At 52.0% G+C, this 18,244-nt stretch overlaps 1 protein-coding gene across 1 annotated transcript in view; it reads left to right on the top strand.

Annotated features, from left to right (window-relative positions):
- LINGO1 (leucine rich repeat and Ig domain containing 1) overlaps nucleotides 1-18,244 on the top strand; it is a 128,710-nt gene that overhangs the window by 67,046 nt on the left and 43,420 nt on the right. Inside the window, exon 4 of the mRNA XM_059482478.1 lies at nucleotides 3,770-3,855. The gene's annotated coding sequence lies outside the window, so the exon portion shown is untranslated. The remainder of the gene's footprint in view (nucleotides 1-3,769; nucleotides 3,856-18,244) is intronic.

Genomic DNA, 18,244 nt, shown 5'->3' with positions numbered 1-18,244 from the left:
ATTACTGCAGCTTTAAAATTTGGCAAAGAAATAACAATTACTTTGGTCATCCTGAATGACTTTCTTTTCTCTGTTTAATCACCAGGACAAAAGAGAAGCGTGTGAGGGAGTGGGAGCTGCGGGGCCCATGGCAGGCAGCGTTGGGGGTTTGTGAGTGGGAGCTTGGGAAGAGCCTGTGGTGGCAGAACATGCTGTACCAATGACTTTGGTGATGGCAGAAGCCTGTGGGAGCCAATTTTAGCTACAGCAGAGAGCTCGTGCTGGAGAGGAGAGTGTGCTGTGCTGAGCCCACCTGGAGCCAGCACCTCCCAGGCTCTGGGGGTGGCCCCAGGGTCCAGAGCTGTGCTGGGTGCCAGAGGTGAGTGGTGGGTCTCACCCAGTGCCATTCCCTCCCTGTTAGCTGCTTTCCCATCTGCTCTTTGGGAAAGCCCACTTTGGGGACATAAATGGGAAGCAGAAGGGACCTTCTGGTCTGCCCAGAACCTTTTTGTAGCACTCTGAACAGGAGAAATCACTCTGGGGATGGAGGAGAGCAGGAAGGGACTGGGGTGGGGGAGATCAAGCCCCTGTGGGGCTGCATGGGCTCCTCTCAGCCCCCTGATGGCAGGGAGGAGGTGATCTGACCCCTGTCCCAAATCCCATCATGGCTGGCACCTGGATAGCACTTCCACTTCCCAGCTGGAGAAACCAGCTGTGCTTTCCATTTTCCTCACCCTCTCCACCCCAGTCTGCCCCAAATGTGACCCTTCCCAGCCCCACAGAACTGCTGGGTGTGGAGGAAAGTGCTGGAAGGGGGCTGTGCTTGGTGGGGGCTGCTGGATTCCTTGGATGGGGCTGTGCTGGTTCATGCCCTGGGTCAGGAAGGAGCAATGGAGGCTGAATCATAGAAGGAGAATAGGAAAACCCCAAAATAATGCCATAAGCAAAATGTGTGCAGCAACATGAGGGGCTGCAGGAAGGCTTCTGGGCTGATTTCCTGTGCTGCTGGCACATCCTGGCTGCCCACAGCCTGGCTGTGCAGGACTCCCACTCCAGCAGGAAGGCTCAAACACAGCAGGCAGGTGTCTGGGAGCATGGTGGGACAGCAGGTGTTCAGGATCTGCTCACACGTGCTCCCATGCTTCTGTCAGCACTGGCTCCCTGCTGAAGTGCTGGGGGTTGCTGCCTTTGTTGCAGAGGAAAAAACCTGGCTGTTCAGAGGTGGGTGAGATCAGAAGGGATCACGGTTGCTGCAGGTCTGAAATCAGTGTCTGCCCTTGTTTGGAGGGGAGCTGGTTGTGCCCAAACATCTGTTGGCTGTTTTGCAGGGGGCTGTGACCCCAGGGTGTGAGTGGCAGGACCTTGTCCCTGTGGGTTTACCCCAGAGGGAATCCTTCTACCCTACTTTGGGAGAGTCTTTCCCCAGGCCCTTACTGGAAACCCCTGAAACTCCAGCATTGTGTCCCTCTGGCTTTCCCACCTTCCATTCTCCTTCTCTGTTTTCATTTCTCCCTCTTTTCCCCCCCTCCCTCCATCTTTATCAGTGGCTAATGAAACAGGCAGGGAGAAACCCAATTCGTACAGTAATTAAATTTACTTAGAGGGTATTCAGCTGGAGTAATGAGAAGTTTAATTCAATGATTAGTTTTTTCTTTCATTAATTAAAAATGGAACAACGGTGCAGTTAGAGTGGGCTGCATTGATCCTCCTTGTGGAAAGCTGCTGATGGAGGAGGAGGAGGAAGGAAGGAAAGCTTCTCCTTTTATCTTCTCTGGATGCTGTCCCCACACACATATGCCTCTATTGTCCCCTGTTCCCAGCTGATCCCTTGCCCAGGTGTCCCTGAGTGACTTTAGGTGAGGGGTGCTCAGGGTGGTGAGGAGAGCAGTGGCACAGTTCCCCACACGGGTCCTCTCCCCAGTCTGTCCCCAGCATTTCAGTTTAAAATTGGATCTGAAATATTTGCAGTGGGTGGAAGATTGAAAAGCAGGTCCCAGCCCACAAGAAGTTTGGGGTGGGAGAGTTGTTTTCCATCCTTGCTGAACAGATTTTGATCCATTTAAATATGTTAAACTCATAAACATGTTTTTAGTCTTTTAAAATAAGTGATGTGTGAAAGCAAAAAATAAACCAAATATAAGTAATTTCCCATTTTTCCAATGCCTTCTGCAGGATCTTGAGCAGTGTTAGGACCTCAGATGTCCTTTGAAGCATGATTGGGCAGGTTCTGTTCCCCTCAAGTAGAGGCATTTGTGCTCCACGTTTTGACACAGATGGACTTTTTTTGGTAGCAGTGGGGATTTTTGTAAGATCTGCTTATGTATGAGATCCTGAGGAGGAGTAGACAGAAATAACCCCCCAAAAAAACCAAAGCACCATTAACCGGTGTCACACATCCTGCCTGTGCGGGAGCTGTGCACAGAAGGGGCTGGGCAGGTGAGCAAGCTCTGCCTCCTCCTCCTCCTCACCTGTGCCCTCCCTGCCCACCTGTCTGCCAGGTCCTCTGCTGCTCTGGGGGCTCTGATGGTGAGCCTGGGTTTGAAGCCAGTGAGAGCCAAGAGCACTCAGCACCTCTGGAATTGATGCTTTAGCTTTTCCTGGGTTATCTTGGGGGTGATAACTGCTCCAGGAAAGCTGGTGGGCAAGGGAGAGGCTCCTGGCCAGCCCAGCACTGTGTCCCTGTGCTGGGAGGACAGACAGGCAGAGTCCCATGTGGGACTGGAGCCCCTCCAGCAGTGCTCACACCTCCTGGAGGCTCCTCTACCCCCTGTCTGTGAGTGGCTCAGGACTCAAAGAAATGGGTTTTTTTATGGCAAGAAAGGAGGAATGCATCCCCCTGCTTTGACCTCATCTCCTGAAGCAGCAAAATCTGTGCTGGGAGAGGGTGAATGTGGGGCACTTCTTCCCCCACCTGCAGGAGGGCTGCAGCTGAGCTCTCCTACCTGCAGCACATCTCAGCTGTGGTGGCAGTGGGAGGGAGCCCCAGGCTGGGTAAACTGGGGCACCCCAGTGCTGCCAGCCTGTGCCAGCTCAGCTGCACTGAGCTCCTGGCATCTCTCAGGGCCCAGCCTGCTGTCCCCAGGACTTGTGGCAGTGTTCTGGCTGTAACACAGCATCTCCAAACCCCAGCACATCTGTGGGAGAGGCCTCCTGGGTCTGTGGGGTGCAGTGTCCCCAGTTTGAGCCTCATTGCTGGGGTCCTGAGCTGTGAGAGCCTTTTGCAGCTCAGCTCTTTGGTGATGTTTTGCAGTTCCTGGGTTCTGTGAAGCATTTGGCTGGGAAACAGGGATGCAGCCAGGGGCTGAGCCTGCCTGGGGAGGCTTTTGGAAGGAAGCATCAGCTTGTGCTGACCAGTGAGTGACATCTAGACTTGTAATCAGCTGCAGCAGTGCCTTACAACAGTGTTTTTCCAAGGGGTTTTGCATGCATGTGCTTCTTCAGAGATCACTGCAAATGATTCCCAAGTGCTCTGGCCCAAATCTGTCCTGGTAGCTGTCAGCAGATCAATGCTCTACTAAGTACAGACCTGCTCTATTTCCGTGGGAAAATGGCTCTCTTAAGCAGTTCATTTTGGGCCTTCCAGCAGCAGGGCCACTAAATTTTGGTAGTTGTGTTTTTCTGTCTGTTAAAGCCTTATTTATCACTTTTAAATATCAGCTTGGATGAAGATTGAGCTTCCCTGAGCTCGGTTTTGAGAGGGAAAAGCATTCACAGCTTTTTAATTTCTCTCCTGCTCGCCTCTCAAATGCCAGGTTTAAAGCCCTAATTTTGGTTTCCTTTTTGCTCACAGTGCATGAGTGGAAAGCAGAGGAGAGGCCAAAGCCCAGTGCACACCTGGCATCTGATCCCCCAGCATCCTGCCTTCATCTGACCCAGGTAGGTGAGCTCAGAGCTTTGCTGCATGTGGTGCTCATGTGCATTTGTGGTGCTGAGTCCAGGGCTGGACTGGTTTCCATTGCCAAAATTGTGGTAAAAATGCTTTTTCCTTCCCCTTTAGTCTGGGGTGGCTTCCCATCCCTCCTGGTGGGGTGAGGCGGATGAGTGCCTGTCTCCCATCCCTGCTGGTGGGGATGGCTTCCAGCTGGGAATCTGGGACAGGTGGGAGGTGTTCAGTCAATCAGTCCATCGTGCCTGCTCAGGGGAGTGTTTTACCAGGGGGAGAGACCTCTAAAACGAGTATTTGGATGGTGGTGCTTTTGAGAAAGGGCTTTGTAAAGGGATTGTGTGGGTTTGCTCCAGTTCGTGTTTCATCAGGGAGGGACAAAAGCTGCCCACGTGGAGTGATTCAGGTGGACAGCTCGGGAATGCCGGGCAGGAGCAGTTTTATCCTCCAGGAGAGGGCGGGCAAGAGGGTCCTCCAAAAGCGCTGCCTTTAGGGATTGCTCTGTTCTCCCTGCTCTCCTTGCACGGCTTCCCCGGCTCAGCTCCTCCCCACGCTCTTGCCGGGACAGTTAAAAGAGACAGGAGCAGCTTTGGGCTTGTTCTGCACATCCCCAGCCTCAGCTGGCTCTGGGAGCTGTCAGCCTGATGCAGGAGATGCGTGAGACAGCAAACATCAGAGCTGACTGGGCTGAGGCAATTTCCCAGCATGTCAGTCCTCGAGAGAGAATAAAAAGGATCTCTCGGTGAAGAGCAGAGTTTGGTTTCCTAATGAAAAAAAAAAAAAAAGAAATTAGGATGATTCAAGCATCTTTCATCTGCCACAGCTGGGGGAGGGTTTGTTGAAGCTGGATGTTGTCCAAGGTAGTAGGAGATGGAGGAGTGTGCTGGGATCTCTGTTTGACAGGAGTAGGGACACTCCTACCTGGGCAGAGCACAGGGGCTCACTGGGGGCTCCCAGGGGTGCTGCTCCATGCCTGGTTCAGGAAAAGAGAATCAGTACAGTGAGGCAGAACTCTTTCACACTCAGATATGTAATTTCTCCCTTATGTTGCTCCTTGCTCAAAGCAAAGAGCAGGCTGCATAGGCTCAGCCTGGTGCATGCAAAAAGGGACCTGTCCTTACCTTGCCTCACATTCCTGTGTGAGAGGAGCCTGTGGAAGGCATTTCCAGCTTTGCAGGGAGGTGTTTGTAGCTTCTTGTTGCTGTTTTCCGTTTTATGGTAATCAGGAATGAGCCCAGACATCCCTCCCTGCTCCCACAGGTGCTCTGAGTGCATTGGACCCTGGGAGAAGCTGTGTGTGAAAGATGCTCCAAGGAGGAGCTCCCACGGTGTCAGGGCTGACAGAGCAGCTACAGGGACCATGGAAATAGCAGTTTTCTGTGAAAATACCTTTTCAACAGCAAGCTCTGAAGTGCATTTATTTTTAGTGATTGTCTCTTAAAATTCTGCTGGGAAATGATCTTGCTGGTTAAAGTCCTCCTTGAAAATATAAGCACCAAGAACCATCTGCTCTGTGTTTGGATTTGGGTGTTTTTCTTTCAGAGTGCTCTTTGCAAAAACTGAAGGTTTTTCCTAAGAACAGTATATAGAAAAGGAGGTGGTTTTGGTTTTCCTTCTGCTTTTTCCTTTGAGAAAAGGAGAAAAGTTATTTCCTAGGGAATTTGGGATAATGAGGGAGATGGGTGTGTGGCCGGTTTCTCAGGCTGCTCTGTCCACTAAACAGTGCAAGAAGAGGGCAGCCAGGCACAGCTGGGGTCCCAAACACCCCACAGACCCCTGCCCTGCCCAGAAGCTTGGAGGGAAGCAGATGTGGTGCTGGGAGCAGGGATCTCAGCCTGAGCATCCAGCAGGCACAGGAGCTCTCTCCTGAAGGAGCCTGCAAACCTTGGGCTGGGTGATGTGGTCAGAGGCTTTATTTAGTTCTGAGCCTGAGTGGGTTTTTAATGCATGAATTTTTAGTGTTCTGAGTAGATCTTTGAACTGCTGTGGTTTCTGAGGGATGTTTCTCTTCCTCTCTGACTGCATGTGTCATAAATGCTCCCAAAAAACCCCCCATGTCCTCTCTAGCTCTGATGATGTGGCCATGGGCTTGCAGCAGGGTTTCCACCAAGCCCCTGTGGAACGTTTTGGATTCTATTGAAAATGAAGTTTATGGTGTCAAGGTTACATCAAAAGCCTCACAAGCTGGGGGAACATGAAGGACAGGCAGCAATGTTGGGGCTGTCCCAGGGACAGTGGGGACACCAGGACCACTCTTGTCTTCAGCTGCCCCAAATGCTGTGGTTAAACAGTGGGACTGGGAGAGCTGAGAGAGAGAACTGGGCTAGAGGAAGGAGTGTCACACAGGGAGAGCTGTCTGTGGAATCTTCTGGAAGGTTGGTTTCTTCTCCCCAGTAGGGCGAAGGCAAGCCCTGAATTTCTGCTCTGTGCCTTACCTGGTTCCCACCTGGCTCTCTGGATTAAAACAGATTTCTTCTCAAACATCTCCCTCCAAGGGCTGACAAAGATATTAAGAGATTTTTTCTTTTGTTAAAAATAATTCTTAATTAAATTAATTAATTAAAAATAATTTCTAATTTTGCAAAAATCTACCAAGCCAGGCAGAGGGCCCTGCCCAAGGGTGGCACCTGGAGTTCATTTGCTAGATGTCACCATCAGCAAATTTGCTGTGGCTGTCACCATTTGCTGGATGTCAAGCAGCTCTGCAGAGCCCACTGGCGGGATCTTACAAGAGGGTCTGATGCTCAGGGTTTGGTGGGGACCATCAGGGACTCTTTGTGGCAGGACTCTGGGCACTGTGTTTGTTACTCTGGGAGGTTTTCTAGCAGTTGAGGCAGCTCTCCCTTGTCTTGGGCTGGGAGATGATATCGTGTGCACACACAGCTTTGGGATGTCACATCAATGTTAACCACAGGGAAGAAGTGAGAGTGGAGGTGGGTGTGCATGGCAGTTTGTTTCTTTGGGTTTATGCCTTGATACTTTCTGCTTAATTGCACCCTGACAAGCTCCAAGGGGCAAGGAGGGGTTTTAAAGCAGCTTTAAAAAAGAAATAAAATTACCTTCCATGAAATATTTAGGATAGCCTGACTGCTTTTTAAAGACTGTTCTAATTACTCCTGCAAGGCTTCCACTTCTCCTGCTCTCACTGCACATGGAGAGAGGCAGCAGGAGTGTTTGTCCTGGTTAGCACTGAGGGGCTGGCATGGTTTGTATTCACTGCAGGGAGGTGATCACTGCATTGACCTTGGAGATGGTGAGCTGGGAGTCAGAGGGCTGCTTTGTTCCTGTGGATGTTTGCTGGTGATGGACTCAGGGCTTGAGAGGGAATGGAGGCAGTTTAGTGACACATTAGGGTATACTAGGAACAAGAATAATGTCCCTGCACCCCATGGCTCCCTCCTGGCTGTGTCCTGCCCCCCATGGCTGTGGGGAGCACGTGGCTTGCCTGTGGAGACAGGCTGCTCTAGGAAGTGCTCTCCCAGTGCTGTGAGGTGTAATCCAAAATTAGTATCCCATTCACTTGCTCTTAGGTCTGTTAGCTCTGCAAGGCTAATAGAGCTTAAAAAAAAAAAAAAAGTCTCTTGTCACCAAAATCAGCAGCTCTGAGTCAGAACATGCAGAGGGAGCAGACTTGCTGATTAAGGCAATGTTGATGTTGTGAGTGGTCACCTGGCCACAGCAGGGCCCTGGGACTTGCCTGAGAATCTCTCTCAGAGCCTGGGAGGGGTCCTTGGTTCCCATCTTGGTGCCTAAACCACCAAGTGAGGAGGATGAAGGCATGAACATCAAAGCCAGCCAAGCCATGGAGCGTTCCCAGTGCCGTGCCATGTTCCACAATTAATCACTGCCACCCACACTCCACCTTCTCCCTTCCTTGAATCCTCTCTTGCCTGGCTCCGGAGCAGGGAATGGAAGCAGCTCCAGTTTTATGAATCAATCAAAGACAATGGCTGCTTTTGAGGGCTGCTGATTTAGAGAGCCTTTTGCAAGCATGTGTGCAGTGTGATTTCTTATCAGAGCACAGCTCTGGAGGAGCTTGCCAAGAGGAGCTGTTCCAGCTCCAGGCCACATCCTGGGGAGACGGCCTGAGTGGTCCTTTCATCTACAAATAAAACAAACAGGAACAAAGGAGGCAATAATATTGACTTTCATCATTGATATTTCCATTTATCTCATACAGTTACTAATAATTAGTATTTCTGTAGCTGGATGGGTATAGCTCATAATCTCACTGTTTCAGGGGAGCCTGTTAATGTCACTGCCAAACCCAGGCTTGCATAAAGCACTGGGCAAGTGCCAGTGCACTGCACTGGGGTGGAGGGATGGGAATGGAGCAGGGCTGGACCTGCAGGGGAGGTGAGAGCCTGTGGAGCAGGGAACAGTGGGGCAGCAGCTCTGGGGAAGGGACACAATGGGCAGGGCCTGAGTCAGCATTGCTGTGCCTGTGGTGGGGTGAGAGAGCTGTGTGAGCTGGCCCTCATGGGGCTGCCATCATCCAGCCCCTGCTGCATCTTCTGGCACAGCTGGAGCACAGCTGGGCTGTGCTGGGAGGGAAGGGCCAGACTGGCACTTGGTCTTGGAGGATGTACTCCAGGTGGAGGATGTGCTGAGCTGCAACCCCAGAGCCCTCCCCAGGGTGGGATGTGCCCCCAGACTGTATCAGCAACCCCCCCCATGTCTCCCACCCTGGGATATGTGGGGAACCAGGGCAGATTCCTGCTGGATCTGTCCCACCTGCCCCAGGGCACCCGTGTGGTTCATGCAGACACTCCCCACAGCCCCTGCAGCCTTGTTTGTTTCCTGGTGCTTCATTAGTCATTCCCTGTTCTCCTTTAAACCCAGTTGTGGTGCAGTCTGTGGGTGCCTTGTGCCTGTGTGTGCACAGAGCTGGCCTGGATCTCCTCTGGGATTCCAGAGGAGGTGGGACACTGAGGTTTCCATGCTGCTGCTCTCCCGTGTTACTGTGGAAGCTTTGACACACAACTGCTCTGCCAATCATCCTGGGTCAGTCTGGAGGCCCATTTCTTGCGTCTGTGTTTTTAATTGTCCTGTTCAGTGTGCATCCTGACCACTCCTGTGAGGGATGGCTTCCAGCATTCCCAATTCCACAGGAGCTGCTGTCAGGGCAGCCGCAGGGACCTGCAGGCAGCGAATGCAAATGCAGGGCGGCGCTTTTATTAGGATTTAAATGAGTTTAAGACTGTTCAGAATTACAATGTGATTTGAGCCAGGAGGGGCTTATAAAACTGCTATGAGTTCATATATTACACAGTAAACATGCCCAAGCCCATGGCTCCTGCTCAGCACTGTTCTCACTGAGGTGGGGAGGGCAGTGGGCAGCTCAGCCCTGTTGCCCCAAGGTGTTCCCATGGGGAAGGGATCTTTGGGATGGGAGATGAGCTGCAGTCATGGAGCTGGCTGTGCAGGGAAGCTGGTCCCTGTTCATAAACCTGAGCCTGTGGTGCAGTACAGGTGTGTACAGTCTCTGGCTGAAAGGTAGGGGTGCAGGAGGGGCTTGTGGGCGTGTTTTGGGTCAGAATTACACTACTTTATCCATTCCTCCCTTTATAGCTCTCCTGTATGAAGTGGCAGGGATGCCTCAGTGCTAGTTGTGCTGAAGGATGCTGTGCAGTGAGTTGTGCTTTCCCTGGGTGACCCTTCCCTGGGCCAGACCCCACTCCACAATCTGGGAGCAGTGAGCTTTCTCCAGGTGCTCCAGCCTGTGCCAGCCCCAGCTTGCACCTCCCTGGAGACCTGCTGGTTGTACAGGCAGTGCCCATGAAGGCTTTAATGGCCTTTAATATAATCACTGGCAGCTCTGTGCAGAGATGGGTGCTGTGAGAGCTGTACCTGTGTGCCAGGAGTCCTGGGCCTGTGACACCTGGGAGCCACCACAGTGATGGAATTCTCTTCTACTTCCTCAGCCAGAACAGGAATGAAAGGGAAGCTTGAGCTATTGGCTTGGGATGTTCGTGCTTCGCCTCGTTTCAGTGCTGTGCTTTTGATCTCTGAAGGATACAGCTGAATATTTGAATGAGAAATACGTGGTAGTGTTGAAATCCTAGACAAAATGCCTTTTGTGCCTCCCTGCATGTTTATTTGCGTAAGAAAGTGTTTTGCTGGAGAAACACAGGAAGGAGCTGGAGGGAGGGGAAGGCGGGGGGAGTGGGGCAGTGAGAGCTTTGGGGAGCTCAGTGCAATTCCAGGACACTTAAAAGCCTCTCATTGTCGGTGGCAGACAGCGACATCGGAGGCAGCTCAGGCAATTGGCTGAGACGAATCGTTTCGTTTGATGTCTTTGTTGGTACCTCACTGGTTAAGCTCCTGTGTTATATATTTATTATTATTACACACAAAGCACATGAGAATTACAGATCTACATACATATGTACGTCTCGGGATGCACAGTTATCTCCCATGAATGACCTTGCAGGCAGCAAATAATGTCCCCAAATAATAACCACGCCTGCGTGGTGCTGCTGAGCAGCGGGATGTTTGTTCTGTAGGTCCGGGGAGCCAGGCCCCTTTTGGGCTCTCACACCAGGGAATAGGGCTGCCGCTGTGTTTGCCACAGGAGGGAGCATTCCCCTCGTTCCCAACAAGAAAGGTTTCACTGCCTTCAGGAGGCACCGAGGGAAGCGCCTTTGACAGGCAACACGCTGCTAAGGAAAGCTGCTTTCCCCAGAGAGGGAAGATTGGTGCTGGTGCCTGCGGGAGAGGGGAAGGTGGGGGTGACAGGAGCAGCGCTGCACGGAGGAGAGCTGGCAGGGCAGGGTGTGAGGCACCCTGGTGGCCAGACCCGCTGCGGGCACTGGGATGGCACTGGAGAGGCTCAGCTGCCCTGTTCCATGGAGCCCTGGCTCTGGCCAGCCCCGCAGTGCTGTCCTCGGTGGGGATGGGAGGAGGGGTTGTGTTCAGGGCTACGCTGGCTGGGAGATGTGAGCTGCATCCGGCAGCCCAGATCAAAGGCACCTCAGCCAGCAACATCCACCAGAAAGCCTTTAATGCCCAGCCCTGGAGCAGGGAGATTTGCTCAAGGGACTCATTTCCTTGCCTGAATGTAAAAAACTGTGTCAACTTGACATTCAGGAAATTTTATTTAATACCTTTTTATTCATTTAACAGTTTAGTTAATTGCAATGCTCTTTTTTTTTTGTTATTTTTATATACTTCTTTTTAATTCATTCCAGCTCTGTCCTTCTATACACTTTGTTCTTTAAAGCCATTTATTGTCTGTGCTGGTTCTCTGGGTGCATGGGGAAGGAGGGGGGTGCCCCAGCTGCACCCACATGCCAAAGCCCTCAGTAGCTCTGGTGACACAAGCCTGTCTCAGCACATCAGGACAAGATTTCACAGTATTGTTTAGGCTGGAAAATACCTCTGAAGATCATTGAGTCCAACCACTAACCCACCACTGCCAAGCCTGCTGCTGAACCATGTCCCCAGAGACCTGCTTCTGTTTTGCTGAATTGTTTGTTTGGGGCAGAAAAGCAGAAAAAGGATAACGTCCCGGGGTTTCATTGTGCTGTTTTCTCTATTAATTAATTGCTGCTTTCCTTTTGTAAGAAAACTTTAGTTGGGAAGTTCCTTGACTTTTATTTTAGAGAGCTGGGTAAATCCTTGGAAATGTCCAGATGTAAAGTGAAACATCATTTTATTTCTCTGTTTTAGATTCACCAGCACTTAGCAGAAAATGTTTTCTTCTGTTAAGCTAATTTTTACTGAATTGTCAAAAATGTGAAAAGATAATAATTGCAATAATTACTCTAATGGTAATGGGCTTTCACAGCCTTGGCTTTTACCACAGCTAATCGTGCTTATCCATTCCTCCTGCCTCCTCCTCCTCATTTAGACTTTTCCCCAGGCACTGTGGGTCCCTACACAGCACCCTATTTGTGACCTCCTTGCATCCAAACCTGCAGCACCCTGTGTGTATTGAACTCACCAAGTGTTGCTGGAGCTGCCTGTGCCTGGTGTTATCCAGGAAGATGAGCTGGACTTTCAGCTGGATCTGCTTCCAGGAGGTGCCTCAGGACACGCCTTTGTGCTGGGAGTACCATGGCATCCATGCCTGCAGTCTCTGGCACCAGATCCTTCTTGTGCCCTTCCTGAGCAAGGCCCACTGTGCCCGTGGGGTGTCAGCCCAGTGCCCAGTGGATGAATCCAGAGCTGGGAGCAGTTTGCCCTCCCTGTGCATGAGCATAGCCAGGAGAGCACAGTGGGCAAAGATGTCAGGAGCTGTTAGAGCGTGTGCAGGGAGCTTATATAAAGGGATCCATTTCCACTGCCCTGCTTGTCTGCTGCAGTCAAAATACAGCGCCACAGCTATGGGGGTGCAGTGTCAGGGCTGACTGCAGCCACTAATGCATGGCTGCTGCATCTCCCTGACCACAGTGAGCTAATGCATGGCTGCTGTGGTGGGAGCTGTGTCAGGGATCTCTCTGCTCAGGGACAGGGCTGTGTCAGGGATCTCTCTGCTCAGGGACAGGGCTGTGTCAGGGATCTCTCTGCTCAGGGACAGGGCTGTGCCCGTGAGCACACACGTACCAGAGTGCCCTTGAAGTGTCTGGCACCTGATGTCTTCATCTCCATTATTTAGAGGCTGTGAAGAGCATCTCAATCTGCCTGTCGTTGTGGGGACACTGGGGATGACTGGCTGGCACTGGCAGGGGCCAGGAGATGGTGCCTTAGGCAGAGGGGACAGTGGATGCTCTTGTGTTCACGCCCCCTTAGCCAGGGCAGGGTGACAGCTGTGCAGCTGAACCTGTGCTGAGAGTCCTTGGAGATATGATGTGGGGAGATGAGCAGTGTGTAGGGATCTGTGCTTCCTTTCCTCTTTTCCAGACTACTTTCACACATTCCTTGGCAGGGCTTATCTCACCTGGACCCCTTCCTGTTGAGCTGGACCCCTCATCCTGGGGACACTTGGCTTTTTCCTGCCCCTGTGCTGGGCAGCAGAATGCTCTGTGTGGCTTGGAGGGAGCAGTGCATGTGCCCATGTGCCTGGGCTTGGCAGAGGCTCAGGGATGCTTTGGGCAAGCCTTTGCTATTGTGTTCTCCCCCTTCTCCCTTTAAAGTCCCTTGCATCTCCTCTGGAGTCTGTGTGCCTGTGGAGAACAGTGTGTTTGTCCAGGAGGTGGCTGGGGGTGGCTCTGCCCTCCAGCAGCCCTGCTCCATGGTCAGGCCCTGTGAGGAATCATCCTCTGCTCAAGGCACCATGTCTTTGTTCTCCAACTGCAAACTTCTCCTCACTGCACCTCACTGGTGCAGGAACAGGCAATATAAACCCTGAAACCTCAATGCACCGAGCAATTTTCATCAGAGGTTTTCACACCTTGCCTTTCTCTGCTCTCTTTTCCCCCTGATTTCTCCTCAGTTAGGAGGACATGGAAGCAGTTCTCCTGGGCTTTGCTGGGTAGCTCACCACCGCTCCTCACCTCTCACTGGCACAGGCAGAGCAGTTGATGGGGCTGTGGGGATGCAGCAGAGCTGCAAAATTCTTCCCAGCACTGGCTGGACTGAGGCAGAGGCCACCAGCCATCACCCACCCCATCCCCCTGAAATGTCACTTGCTTTTAAATGCACTAGTAGTTTAAAATAAGAATAATCTGCTCTAGGGCTTCTTAAACCGTGGAATTAAATATGGTTCTAGTCTCTAGGCAGAGTCTGACTCTTCAATTCTAAATCTGCTCAGCCAAGCGAAATATTGCAGGGGGAAAGAAATCAATATTTCTCATGCCTGGCACAGAGAGGAAGCTGTCTGTGTGTGGCTGCAGGCGTGCAAGTGCAGATGTGCACCCAGTGAGGCTGGGGCTGGGAGGGTGGCAGAGCTGAGACCTGGGATGGAGAGAAGAGCACGGTGTGTGCAGGCCCAGTGCTGTGTGCTGCTCCAGGAGAGCTGTGGGGGTGAGTCCATCCTGCTCAGGTGTGTGGCACAGCTGGGCTTCCCTCCATGGGGTTCCCAGCACAGTCTTTTAGAGAAGGAAACACAATTTTTCCCATTTCAAGAGGTGTAATTTAGTGGCCAGTGTGAGGCTGTGAGTTTATTGCAGAGCAGGTGTGCTCTGCATGTCCTGGTTTCTGGTTCCTGGTGTGTGGAGCTGAGCTGTGCAGGAGAGGGGAATAATCAGGGATTCTAGCAGAGTGAAGGACTTTCCCAAGGACCCACCAGCTCCATCATCTGGAGGATGGAAGTGGTTGAGATAGGGAATGGATGGGGTGCTGTTCACCCCAAGGGCTGATCTGGGTGCACTGCATGCAGCACTGTGTGGCCTATGGTGGTGTATCCTGGGCATGGCCGTCCTTGTCCATGGTGTTTCTCCTGCCCAGAGGACATGGGCTGTGTGGGGAATGGCCCCTGGTGTCTGCTCTGGGAGCACTGCTGAAGATTCCCATCCTTCCCTGCAGAAGGGATCTACAGCTGGGGCTGCAGTTCAGGGGCAGGTGAAGCTGTTCCTGCCAGGTCTGAGTTCTCCAGGTGCTTTCTGTCCAGCCTCTCTCCCCTGGGTCACTGCTTTGCAGAGTTCTGGTGTTGTCCCTCTCTGCTCCTCCATGGAGTGTGGTGGGAGGAGGGAGCTGTGTTGGGATCAGGGGTGGAGGAGGATCTCCATCTGCAGTGGGATGGACAAATGTTACTGACCTGCTCTGGCATCTGACCAAGCCACAGACACTCACCCCTCCCAAAAAGCCTCTCTGATAGCTTAATTTCTTAATTGCTATCTGTGATCTGGATGTCAGCTCTGGCTCTCCTCCAAGATCTGTCACTTCCAGCAGGCTGGTGCTCATTGCCACCTTGCTTTGGTCACTATTTTCAGCTCACCTGAATAACTGGCTGGGGAGTCTCTCATCTCCCTTCAGGTCACCTCTGCTGCCCCTGAGGGCAGTGGTGAGTATGGAAGGGGCTCAAAAAACTGAGTAGTGCCAGTTCAAGGCCCCAGCTCCAAGCCTTGTGCCCTGGCCAGACAGCGAGGGCTGGAGCTGAGCTGTGTGTTCTGAGCCCCCAGGTAGAGTCAAGCACAGTGCTGGGAGAGATGAGGACCCATGGTGCTGGGCTCAGGATGGAAAGCATGGTCAGACGCCTGGGGGTGAGTGGGACCCCAAGGAGAGCTGCCCTGTGTGGGCTCTGGCACTGGCTGATGGGAATTCCCAGTGGTTCCAGCTCCAGTTAAAGCAGTGCTATGAACATGTGCAGCAGGAGCTTGCAAGGTTCTGTATCTCAATAAGCAGCACTCCAAGGCAGACTTGAAAATAAATATTTGAGGAAGAAATAGTACTCTGTCTTCTGTTGTCTCTCCTCCTTCCCTTTCGCTCTCTCTCCTCCCCCCCCTCCTGTCTTTCACGTATGACTGAGCACAAGAGTTCATTGTTAAAGGGGGTTTGTTTTCTTGTGGGTTTTTTCCCTTTCTCTACTTCCCCAAGGAGGAAACTCCAGGTGCTGCACAGTTAACAGCCCCATACAACAGCAAGGGCTGTCTTCATGCCGAGTTTGTCCATGCCCAGGATGATGGGTGCTTTTTTTTTGCTGTGCTTAGTTTGTTTGCCATGATAAAACACAAGTAGACGGCTCTTCCTTTTCCAGGGAGCAGATATGATGGGATCAAGCTGCCTGAAGTCTGTAAGTGTGGTTCAGCCCAACACAACATTCCTCATTCTTAGCAGGTCAGCAGTGCCATGAGGGATACTGCTCCTGGTCCCTGTTCTTGGTGGGAAAGGTTAAAATTGGGCCAGAGAAGAGACAGTTGGGCTTGTGCTTTCCTGGAATAAAAAGAGTCAGAGGCTGCTGAGCTGGGGGTGGATGTGAAGGTCAGGGCTTGTGGCACTCCATGTCAGACAGAAGATGAGCTACTGAGGCAGAGGTGGGAACATCAGCCTGCCACCAGAACAGGGGTGCCCATACCAACATGGTGTGCACCCTGTGTCAGTTGTATGGGGCTGTCAAGGAAAGTTGGGGAGCTGTGTGCAGAAGTTGGTCCTGGAAAAGCGAATGCAGAGTCAGCCCACAGGCTTTGCAATCTCCCACTGCATCTGAGGATCCGTGGGCTGGGAAAGGAGCATTGGCATCATCCAGAGCCCTCCTCTGAGCGTGAAGGAAAGTGTTAGGAGAATTCAACTGTAAAAGTAGAGGTGAAGAGTGGTTGTGAGAAGGGAATGGGGAAGGGAAAGGCTCCAAAGAGGAAATGGGACTGAAAAATGCAGAGGTGGTTTAAGGATATCTAAGACGTCACAACCAAGGGAGATGGGCCGGGGGAGATGGAACTTTGAGAGAAGTCTTCTCAGACTGGCTGCAAATGTTTGCTAAGCTCCTGGGCTATATTTAGCAGGCTCCATGGCCTTTGGAGAGCTCTCCAGGCAGATGGAGAGGAGCGCTTTGCCAAATGGTGGGAGCCGTGTCGAAGGGGGTGCCCAGCGTTCGGGGATGGACGGTTAATGTCAGCTTCGCCCTTTCTGCCGCGCGCTCGCTTTGCTGCCCGCTGGACAGGGCTGCCAGATGGCCAAATATTTGCTTAGAAATTAGCAATGGGAAACAGGCGAGGCAAAGCCCTACACTGGAGAAACCCAGGGCCTGGACTGGACTCTTCCTGCTGTGCGGGATGGTCTCTGCAGAGCAGGGCTGGGTGGATCCATTGTGGGGGCACAAGGAGATCTCAAAGCCAATGAGCCTGGGCACGGCGCTGTCATCTCCCCCTCCTCACTGGCACAGTCACGGGCCATTACTCAGGCATGTGCAGCCTCTGGCTGTGTTTGCTTTAAACCAATATGCAGAGAAAAACAGCTTTCCTCTCTAGGTAAAAAAAAAATGCTGCTTGGTCTTGTATCTGTGCAGTATCTCACTGAATGGGATATGACTGGAATGAAATTTGCAGGAACTAATGCAATAGAAGTACTCGTAATTTGTGTGTGTGCCTGTGTGGGCACAGGCAGTGCACCTGATCTGGTGCTGAGCAGCATTCCATATGGGCCTGCCCTTCTGGAGCTCACCTGTGAAACACCTTCATGGCTCATTCGGGGTGTCTCTGCATCACACCTGAGCTGGGGCTCTCTGCAAGCAGGAAATTAAAGCCTGAGAGATGCCAAAAGATTTTGAGGTTGGGGGAGGTGGACATGGACCACAGGGATGTGCACAGCCTCTCACCAAGGTAGTGCTAATGCTGCCTCTTGCAAGGCCTCCCAAATTACAGGAATGTCCAGCTCCCTGCTCTCTGCATGCCTTCCCTCCAGAGGTATAAAATTATTTTAAAAACAAATAAATTTAAAAATAATGCCTTCCTTTTATTTGCTGCTTGGAGTTGGAGCTGGGTGTTTGCACGTTCCCCAGTGTTCCTGCACTGGCCTCTTTCTTCTTCTGTTGGTTTCTTATGAAAGCCAAGCTTCCTGTGTCTTAACTTGACTCCAGGGGCTGGGGCTTGGAGAAGCTCTACCTCTGTAATGCTGGCAATAAAATCATAAGTGGCTACACTGCTGTAAAACTTTTATTGCTGTGGGAAGAGGAACAGCGAATCCTCCCTCTCTCCCTTCTCTCTTTCCAATGCTGCTCCCCAACTCTGGCTCTGCTCACCCTCCAGGGCTCTGAGCCTTTGTGCCAGGCAGCACTGAGTGCATCCCATTTCCTTCTGCTTCTGCTCCCTTTGATCCCCTCCCTGTCCTGCATCTCTGTGCCTGTTTTCTGCTGCTCTGGCCCCGCTGTGCCCCATGGCAGTGTGCTCCTGCCCCCTTCCCTGTCCCTTCCATGCTGTGTGGCTGCTCAGCTCCATTTGTGGCGTGCTCTGAGGGAGAGGAGCTGTGAGAGCTCCCTGTGTGTGGGGCCATGCATGCATTTTGCATTTCATGGCTCCTGGAAGCGTCGTCTGCCTTCCCACAGCATCCCCTCCGTATTTATAGATGGCAGCGGCGTTATCCGTGCGCACACAGATCAAGCACAACGCTCTGCTATAAATACAAATGCTCTGTAATTATCCTTAGAGCTATTTAGCCCAATTCAAAGGTAGATTAAATAATGAATGTGTGTGTGATACGCCTGTCGACATCAACAAATGGAAAGAGACATCTCTGGATGCATATCTGGAGGTTTCCCTGGTGAAGGAGGTGGGGGAGGGAGCTGAGCCGAGCGTGGCTGGAAGTGCCTCTGTCTCAGGGCTCAGGTGGGGACTGATGGCCACACTCAGCTCCATGGTGGCCTCCTGGGACTGGTGTTCAGGAGGCAAGGGGTGGACAAGGAGGATCAGTAGGAACAGAAGTCATTGGTATTCACAGCTACCCATGGCTCTGCATCTTTGCCCTCCACTTTCACTGGTCTCAGGAGAGAGGGGAGGTGGTTTCAGGCTAGGCTGCTGATGGAGAGCTGTGGAAGGTGTGGGATAAGGCTCCCCAAGGGTGCTGGCCCCT

The sequence above is a fragment of the Ammospiza nelsoni genome, chromosome 14 (genome assembly GCF_027579445.1).
Source record: "Ammospiza nelsoni isolate bAmmNel1 chromosome 14, bAmmNel1.pri, whole genome shotgun sequence".
Taxonomy (NCBI): Eukaryota; Metazoa; Chordata; class Aves; order Passeriformes; family Passerellidae; genus Ammospiza; species Ammospiza nelsoni.
This window is presented reverse-complemented; position numbering and strand designations above follow the sequence as displayed.